The sequence below is a fragment of the Scyliorhinus torazame genome, unplaced genomic scaffold, assembly GCF_047496885.1.
Source record: "Scyliorhinus torazame isolate Kashiwa2021f unplaced genomic scaffold, sScyTor2.1 scaffold_228, whole genome shotgun sequence".
In the NCBI taxonomy this organism is placed as follows: Eukaryota; Metazoa; Chordata; class Chondrichthyes; order Carcharhiniformes; family Scyliorhinidae; genus Scyliorhinus; species Scyliorhinus torazame.
Genome location: NW_027307955.1, coordinates 204,775 through 213,673, shown reverse-complemented (window position 1 = coordinate 213,673; position 8,899 = coordinate 204,775). Strand labels below are relative to the sequence as shown.

At 48.7% G+C, this 8,899-nt stretch overlaps 1 long non-coding RNA gene across 1 annotated transcript; it reads right to left on the bottom strand.

The window, feature by feature from the left end:
- Positions 1-224: 224 nt before the first annotated feature.
- Positions 225-7,149, bottom strand: LOC140405783 (uncharacterized). The gene is made up of 3 exons (XR_011938761.1): positions 7,135-7,149; positions 1,461-1,688; positions 225-485 (listed from the first exon to the last, which is right to left on the bottom strand). It is a non-coding gene; the product is annotated as an uncharacterized lncRNA (long non-coding RNA).
- Between the last annotated feature and the right edge of the window lie 1,750 nt (positions 7,150-8,899).

Below are 8,899 nucleotides of genomic sequence, written 5' to 3'. Positions count from 1 at the left end.
ATTTCGGATGTAAAATGCCCATGCTAATGAAGAACACAGATAGTATTTATGAAGCGAAAATGTGATTTTTGGAGTGGTGTTCAGCATGGAGGAATTAAGATTCGTGTCTCTGTGAATGTGACTATTTTGCTGAGATACAAAGTCAATGTCTCCCTGCGATTTTGATAATCAGTTTGGTGACATATCATCCAAATGAGAAAAGAGACGCGGAGAAGTGGCAGTGGTCAATTCATCGAGTTTTATTCTAATGATTGGAGAAACAGTGAGTCTGTACAATGTATCAGAGAGTGAATTAGAGAAATTACTGACAGCTTGAGTCAGAGCGTCAGGTCCGCCTCTCACTGTTACATATCGCCTTTCACAGATTCAGTTTCTCATGCAGCATTTGAAAAATGGTGAGCAGGTCCCTCTGAACGGTGTCTTATCTTCCTCACAGCCGTTAGTACTGCATTCCCCTCCAACATTGACACACTCCAAGATCGCACCTGCCGAAGAGAGAGGAAGAAAATATGGATGCCTTGTGTCAGGACCCTCCATTGTATTGAGTGTCTAACTACAGAATGCGGAAATAATATCAGTACTCGGGGCTCCATGTGTGGTCTGTCCGAGGCGTGTATAGACCTCACCTGGGCTTTCTGCTCCTTGTGCAGACTAAGCAAGGGACATAGGTGTCGGTAATGTGCACAACAATAATGAAAGCAACCGTGATCTCGCCAATGCGGTAAAGTTAACTTGGATATTTATCTGGAACGTTATCGAAGTGATTGGCAGCAAACCATATAAGTAGACGGAGGGAGTTCAGGTTTACCGGTGCCCCATGTTGAACGAACCGCTATCGATGAGGGTTCGACTAAAACTAGGAAACACGCAATCGTCCAGAGCGAGAGGAGAGCAGAGCACTCGCAGAGTTGTCAGACTCGAGTAAAACAGAGTTTGAGAAAGAGAGAGCAATGAATGAAGATAAGGGATGTTGAAATCATGGTAGGGAGTTAATGAAGTAGAGGAGGACAGCATGCAGATGTGGAGCGTTAATGAAATAGAGGAGGACAGCATGCAGATGTAGAGAGTTAATGGGGTAGAGGAGGACAGCATGCAGATGTGGCGAGTTAATGAATTAGAGGAGGGCAGCATGCTCATGTAGAAAGTTAATGAAGTTGAGGAGGGGAGCATGCAGATGAGGAACGCACAGGGACTGAGGATTTATGTTTGGTTGTTAGACGTTCAGGCTGGACAAGTAAATAAAACAATCTCAATTTATGTTTTGAAGAGATACAACGCTGAAATTGACACATTTACATTTGAATCGTGTTATAAAGGCGAAAGAATTGAATGGGCCAGATGGAGTTACGAAATTGCCAGCCAAATATATATTCAATTACACTACACGTTGGACATGCTAAATAGACTCCTTCGATACCAATCAATATGACTGTGGAATGGTTACAGAGCGATACACTAACCTTCAGCTTGAGAGATTTGCCCCAGGTCAATACTAAGGGGTTCTGTTAGCGCCAGTAATCCAAATATCAAGAACAGGGATTTCCACATCTTCTCCTGAGCTCCCACGCGTCACAATTAGATGATACGAGCACGGATATATTTCTGGGGACTGACCGACTATTTTGTAGTGAACGATGACACGTACACCTCCGGAATTGGCTCCACTTTGACCACATGAACGAGGCAGCCTGCGATATGCGACTTTTATTAATGATCAGAGAGTCTCTGATTGATTTGGTGAAGGTTTTCAGTAATCATAATAATAAACTTTTTTATTGTCACAAGTAGGCTGACATTAACATTGCAATGAAGTTACTGTGAAAATCCCCTAGTCGACACACTCCGGCGCCTGTTCAGGTACACAGAGGGAGAATTCGGAACTTCCAAATTACCTAACAGCACGACTTTCGGGTCTTGTGGGAGGAAACCGGAGCACCCGGAGGAAACCCACGCACTCACGGGGAGAACGGGGAGACTCTGCAGAAAGTGACCCAAGCTGGGAATCGAACCTGGGACCCTGGCGTTAACCACTGTGGTACCCTGTCCTGCACTGTATTTCAAGTCAAAAACATTCTGCAGGGTTTTCTTGCCATTTGGACCATTTGGACTCTGGTGGCTCCTTGCCAGAATTACCACTTTGTACCAACTCAATTTCATCTCGTCCCCCATAGATCTGAAAGCCTTTTTATATTATTGGCTGTTTCAACAAGTTTAATTTCACTGTGTGTATGACATTTACTTTGACCAATCAGACAGCACTTTCCAATTCGCATGAACTCGCTATGTGTAAATAGATCCTCCTCATTGTTTTACCCAGTTTATCTGCGCATTCTATTCACATTAGTTCTCTCGAACATGGGACCTAACCCTCCACTGTGTCCGGTTGCCATTATTGCTAGAAACCTTCACGGTTTTCCCTGAGAGGCTTAGCCAATATTCTTCCACGGCTCTTGTCACTCAAGCAGCTGACTCTGCTTTGAAAATAGTAGTTCGTGTTGGATTTTACAGTGTGCACAATTTTCGTCCTGGACAGACAATGTCCGTGTATTCACAAACTGCACCCCATCCCTCTCCCGCTCTTCTATCTCTCTCTCTATCTCTCTCTCTCTCTCTCTCCCTGTCTCTCTCTTTCTCCATCTCTATCTATCTCTCTTTTCTCTCTCTCACTCTCTCTCTCTCCGACTCCTCTCTCTCTCTCTCTCTCTCTCCGTCACTCGCTCGGTCTCTCACTCTCGCTCCCTCTCCCGCTTTCTGTCTCTCTCTCGTTCTCCCAATGGTGTTGTAGAGAACGTTCTCTTGCTCTATGTCTCTCTGCCGTGTGCTCTCTATTTTCTCCGCTCCCTCTACCTTAGTCGCTATCTTCATTTCATGCTGTATATCAGTGTCTCTCTATAGCTGCTTCATTTGTAAACCTGGTTGGTTAATAATTCCTATTTTTAAGTGGAGTTTCTTAATAATTTCCCTCTGGAGCGGATCTGCGCTGTAAGCGGACGCCACCCTGTCTGACGCCGTCCAGTTTGAACTATTCCTGGTCTTCAAGGAGAATCTCGTTGCCTGTGTGTAGGGACAGAGTCGAAAGGTCAACTATGGATTGTCTAAATCACATCAGCTAAATGCATTTCACGCATTGAAACACAAGCAGATCTTCTGCGCAGAATCGATTTCCCAACGTTCAATCGATACTCACAGAGGGATTTGTATCAATGCCAGTGAGGGAGCGGGCACGGCTGTTGTGCCAATTAGAGAGATCTGGCAGCTCTGAATTCGCACGAAATTCTGGCAATTCTAGTTCTTGATTACCAGGCAGAGAGGTTGGCGAAAGAGGCTGAAACAGAAACAGTGGAATGTTGTGCGCTCAGTTGCTTATTGAGCTCAATGTGCGGCCTCTTCCCATCCTCTTGCAGTGACTATGTGCAGAGTAATGGTGGCACTCAGTGACAATATGACAGATATCATATGGATGATAAGGGCTGTAGATGGGCTTTAGATTGGTTTCACAGGTAGGCGCAACATCGAGGGCCGAAGGGCCTGTACTGTGATGTAATGTTCGAGAACATAGAAAATAGAACATAGAAAAATAGTGCACAGTACAGGCCCTTTGGCCCAGAATGTTGTGCCGAACCTTTGTCCTTGATTAATGATAGATTATCATAGAATTTTCAGTGCAGAAGGAGGCCATTCGGCCCATCGAGTCTGCATCGGCGCTTGGAAAGAGCACCCTACCCAAGGTCAACACCTCCACCTTATCCCCGTAATCCAGTAACCCCACCCAACATTAAGGGCAATTTGGGACATTAAGGGCAATTTATCATGGCTATCCACCTAACCTGCACATCTTTGGACTGTGGGAGGAAACCGGAGCAGCCGGAGGAAACCCACGCACATACGGGGGGATGTGCAGACTCCGCACAGACAGTGACCCAAGCCAGAATCGAACCTGGGACCCTGGAGATGTGAAGCAATTCTGCTATCCACAATGCTACCGTGCTGCCCTTAAGAACACATTCTTTTTTTTTAAATATGTTTATTAAGAATTTCTAACAGCATTTTCAACCATATAAACAACTCGTCCCTCCCCCGTAACAAAAAAGAAGAAAAAACTCGCATAGCAAGACATAAACATGGCAAATCAATATGATACAGAACTTTGTACATTGGATTCCTCCCGTACACATCAGTTTCCCGGATCGTTTATGTATTTTCTTGCTGAGATGCCCCCCCGAAGAACCCCCCTTCCCTATCCCTCCCTCTCCCCGCCCCAAGAAAGAGATACCCCCTCCCCTCCACCCCCCCCCCCCCCCTGGGTAGCTGCTGTCGACTGAACTCCGTCTAACGCTCCGCGAGATGGTCTAGGAACGGTTACAGCCTCCTGGAGAAGCCCTGCACAGACCCTCTCAAGGCAAACTTTATTCTTTCCAGCTTAAGAAACCCTGCCATATCATTTATCCAGGCTCCCACAAACGGGGGGGGGGGGGCTTCGCATCCTTCCACACTAACAAGATCATTCGCCGGGCTACCAGGGACGCAAAGGCCAGAATGCCGGTCTCTTTCGCCTCCTGCACTCCCGGCTCGTCCGCTACTCCAAATAGTGCTAGCCCCCAACATGCCATGACCTGGACTTTCACCACCTTAGATACTGATCTCGCAACTCCCCTCCAGAACTCATCCAGTGCCAGGCATAACCAAAACATATGGACATGGTTCGCCGGTCTCCTTGAGCACCTCCCACATCTGTCCTCCACCCCAAAGAATCTACTCAGCCTCGCCCCCGTCATATGCGCTATGTGAACAACCTTAAATTGTATCAGGCTAAGCCTGGCACACGAGGAAGAGGAATTAACCCTACTTAGGGCATCAGCCCATATAGAATCATAGAATCATAGAAGTTTACATCATGGAAACAGGCCCTTCGGCCCAACCAGTCCATGCCGCCCAGTTTTTACCATTAAGCTAGTCCCAGTTGCCCGCACTTGGCCCATAACCCTCTATACCCATCTGACCCATGTAACTATCTAAATGTTTTTTAAAAGACACAATTGTACCCGCCTCCACTACTACCTCTGGCAGCCCATTCCAGACACTCACTACCCTCTGAGTGAAGAAATTGCCCCTCTGGGCCCTTCTGAATCTCTCCCCTCTCAACTTAAACCTATGCCCTCTAGTTTTAGACTCCCCTACCTTTGGGAAAAGATGTTGACTATCTACCTTATCTATGCCCCTCATTATTTTATAGACCTCTATAAGATCACCCCTAAGCCGCCTACGCTCCAAGGAAAATAGTCCCAGTCTATCCAGCCTCTCCTTATAACTCAAACCATCAAGTCCCGGCAACATCCTAGTAAATCTTTTCTGCACTCTTTCCATATCCCCTCCTCAATCTCCTCCCCCAGCTCCGCGTCCCATTTTACCCTTCAGCTCCTCTACCAGAGCCACCCCCTCTTCTTTCATCTCCTGGTATATCGCCGACACTTTGCCCTCTCCGACCCATACGCCCGAAATCACCCTGTCTTGAATCCCCTGTGCCGGGAGCAGCAGGAATTCCCTCACCTGCCGCCTCACAAACGCCCTCACTTGCATGTACTTGAAGGCATTTCCCGGGGGTAATCCAAATTTCTCCTCCAGCGCCCCTAAGCTCGCAAACGTCCGATCGATGAACAGGACCCCCATTCTTCTAATCCCTGCCCGATGCCAGCTCTGAAACCCCCCGTCCATCCTTCCTGTGACAAACCGGTGGTTCTCTCTGATCGAGGACCACACCGAGGATCCCATCGCACCCCTGTGTCGTCTCCACTGCCCCCAGATCTTTAGCGTTGCCGCCACCACCGGACTCGTGGTGTACCTTGTCGGCGAGAGCGGCAGCGGTGCCGTAACCAGCGCCCTCTGGCTCGTTCCTTTGCAGGACGCCATCTCCAGTCTCGTCCATGCCGTCCCCTCTCCCTCCATCACCCACTTACGGATTATCGCCACATTGGCTACCCAATAGTAGCCACTCAGATTCGGCAACGCCAGCCCTCCTCTATCTCTGCTACGCTCCAGGAACCCCCTGCTTACCCTCGGGGTCTTACTCGCCCACACTAATCCCATAACGCTCCTGCTTACCCTCTTAAAGGAGGCCTTGGTAATCACAATTGGGAGCTATTGGAATACAGAAAGAAACCTCGGGAGGACCACCATTTTAATCGACTGTACCCTACCCGCTAGCGAGAGTGGCAACATGTCCCACCTTTGAAAGTCCTCCTCCATCTGCTCCAGCAGTCGCGTCAAATTAAGTTTGTGCAGTGCCCCCCAGCTCCTAGCCGCCTGGATCCCCAAGTATCGAAAGCTCCTTTCCGCCCTCCTCCGCGGTAGGTCGTCTATCTCTCATCCCTGACCCCCGGGATGCACCACAAAGAGCTCGCTCTTTCCGACATTGAGCTTATAGCCCGAGAAGTCTCCAAACTCCCTTAGGGTCTGCATGACCTCAACCACCCCCTCCACTGGATCTGCCACATACAGCAACAGGTCGTCTGCGTACAGCAATACTCGATGCTCCTCTCCCCCTCGGACCACCCCCCTCCATTTCCCCGACTCCATTAACGCCATGGAGAAAGGTTCAATTGCCAGTGCAAACAGCAGGGGGGACAGGGGGCACCCCTGCCTCGTCCCTCGGTACAGTCGGAAATACTCCGACCTCCGCCGGTTCGTGACCACACTCGCCACCGGGGCTTTATACAGGAGCTTAACCCAACTAATACCCCCCCCTCCGAACCCAAACCTCTTCAACTCTTCCCAGAGATACTCCCGCTCTACCCGGTCAAAGGCCTTCTCCGCGTCCATGGCTGCCACTATCTCCGACTCTCCCTCCACCGATGGCATCATAATCACATTCAGCAGCCTCCACACATTTGTGTTTAGCTGCCTGCTCTTTACAAACCCCGTGTGGTCCTCGTGAATCACTCCCGGGACACAGTCCTCAATCTTCGTAGCTAACACTTTTGCCAGCATCTTGGCATCTACGTTGAGGAGCGAGATCGGCCTATACGACCCACATTGCAGCGGGTCATGATCCCGCTTCAGGAGCAAAGAGATCATCTCCTCCGACATTGTCGGGCGCAGGGTTCCCCCCCCCTCCCTTGCCTCATTGAAAGTCCTTACCAGTAACGGGGCTAACAGGTCTACATACTTCCTATAGAACTCCACCGGGAACCCATCCGGTCCCGAGGCATTCCCTGCCTGCATGCGCCCCAGTCCTGTATACAGCTCCGCGTAGAAGGTCTTGAATGCCTCATTCCGCACCGTAGTTCCCTTGCCATCCTTGACTCCACCTATTTCCCTCTCTGCCATCCTCTGAAGGAACTGATGTGCCAGCATCCGGCTCGCCTTCTCCCCATATTCGTACATCGTCCCCTGTGCCTTTCTCCACTGTGTCTCTGCCTTTCCTGTGGTCAACAGGTCGAACTGAGTAAATAGGGAGGTCAATAGGACGTTAAACTAAAGATTGGGGGGAAGGGAAAGTCGCGGAACCAAGAGGTGAAGAATCAGCGGGGAGCGTAGCTGCTTAGGAATACAAAAAAACACGAACAGACAAAACTCAAGAGTGGTTACGATTGTCCCCAGCCCACAAAGCACAGTGTATGGAAAGGCTCAGTAAACCAAGGTCCACCACACGAAGAAAACAAAAAGGGACAGTCAATAGAGAATTAAAGGTGCTATATTTAAATGCGCGCGGTGTACGGAACAAGGTAGATGAGCTTGTGGCCCAGATTGTGACTGACAGGTATGATGTGGTAGGCATCACAGAGACATGTTGCAGGGGGTTCAGAACTGGCATCCAGGGATTCACAACCGATCGAAAAGACAGAGAGGTGGGCAGAGGGGGCGGGGTTGCATTGTTAATTAGGAATGAAATTAAATCAATAACACTAAACGACACAGGGTCAGATGATGTGGAGTCTGTGTGGGTAGAGTGGAGGAACCACAAAGGCAAAAAAAACATAATGGGAGTTATGTACAGGCCTCCTAACGGTGGTCAGGACCAGGGGCACAAAATGCACCACGAAATAGAAAGTGCATGCCAGAAAGGCAAGGTCAAAGTGATCATGGGGGACTTTAATATGCAGGTGGACTGGGTAAATAATACTGCCAGTGACCCAAAGAAATGGAATTCATTGAATGCTTACAGGAGGGCTTTTTGGAACAGCTTGTGATGGAGCCCACGAGGGAACAGGCCATTCTGGACTTAGTGTTATGTAATGAGCCAGATTTGATTAAAGATCTTAAGGTAAGGAAGCACTTAGGAGGCAGTGATCATAATATGGTCGAATTCAATCTCCAATTTGAAAGAAAGAAGGTAGAATCAGGTGTAAAGGTGTTACAGTTAAATAAAGGTAACTATAGGGGCATGAGGGAGGAACTGACGAAAATCGACTGGGAGCAGAGCCGAGTGGGAAAGACAGTAGAGCAGCAATGGCAGGAGTTTCTGGGAGTAATTGAGGACACAGTACAGAGGTTCATCCCAAAGAAAAGAAAGGCTATCAGAGGTGGGATTAGGCAGCCATGGCTGACAAAGGAAGTTAGGGAATGCATCAAAGCAAAAGAGAAAGCCTATAATGTGGCAAAGAGTACATAGAACATAGAACGATACAGCGCAGTACAGGCCCTTCGGCCCACGATGTTGCACCGAAACAAAAGCCATCTAACCTACACTATGCCATTATCATCCATATGCTTATCCAATAAACATTTAAATGCCCTCAATGTTGGCGACTTCACTGCTGTTGCAGGTAGGGCATTCCACGGCCTCACCGCTCTTTGCGTAAAGAACCTACCTCTGACCTCTGTCCATTATCTATTATCCCTCATTTTAAAGCTATGTCCCCTCGTGCTAGTCATTTCCATCCGCGGGAGAAGGCTCTCACTG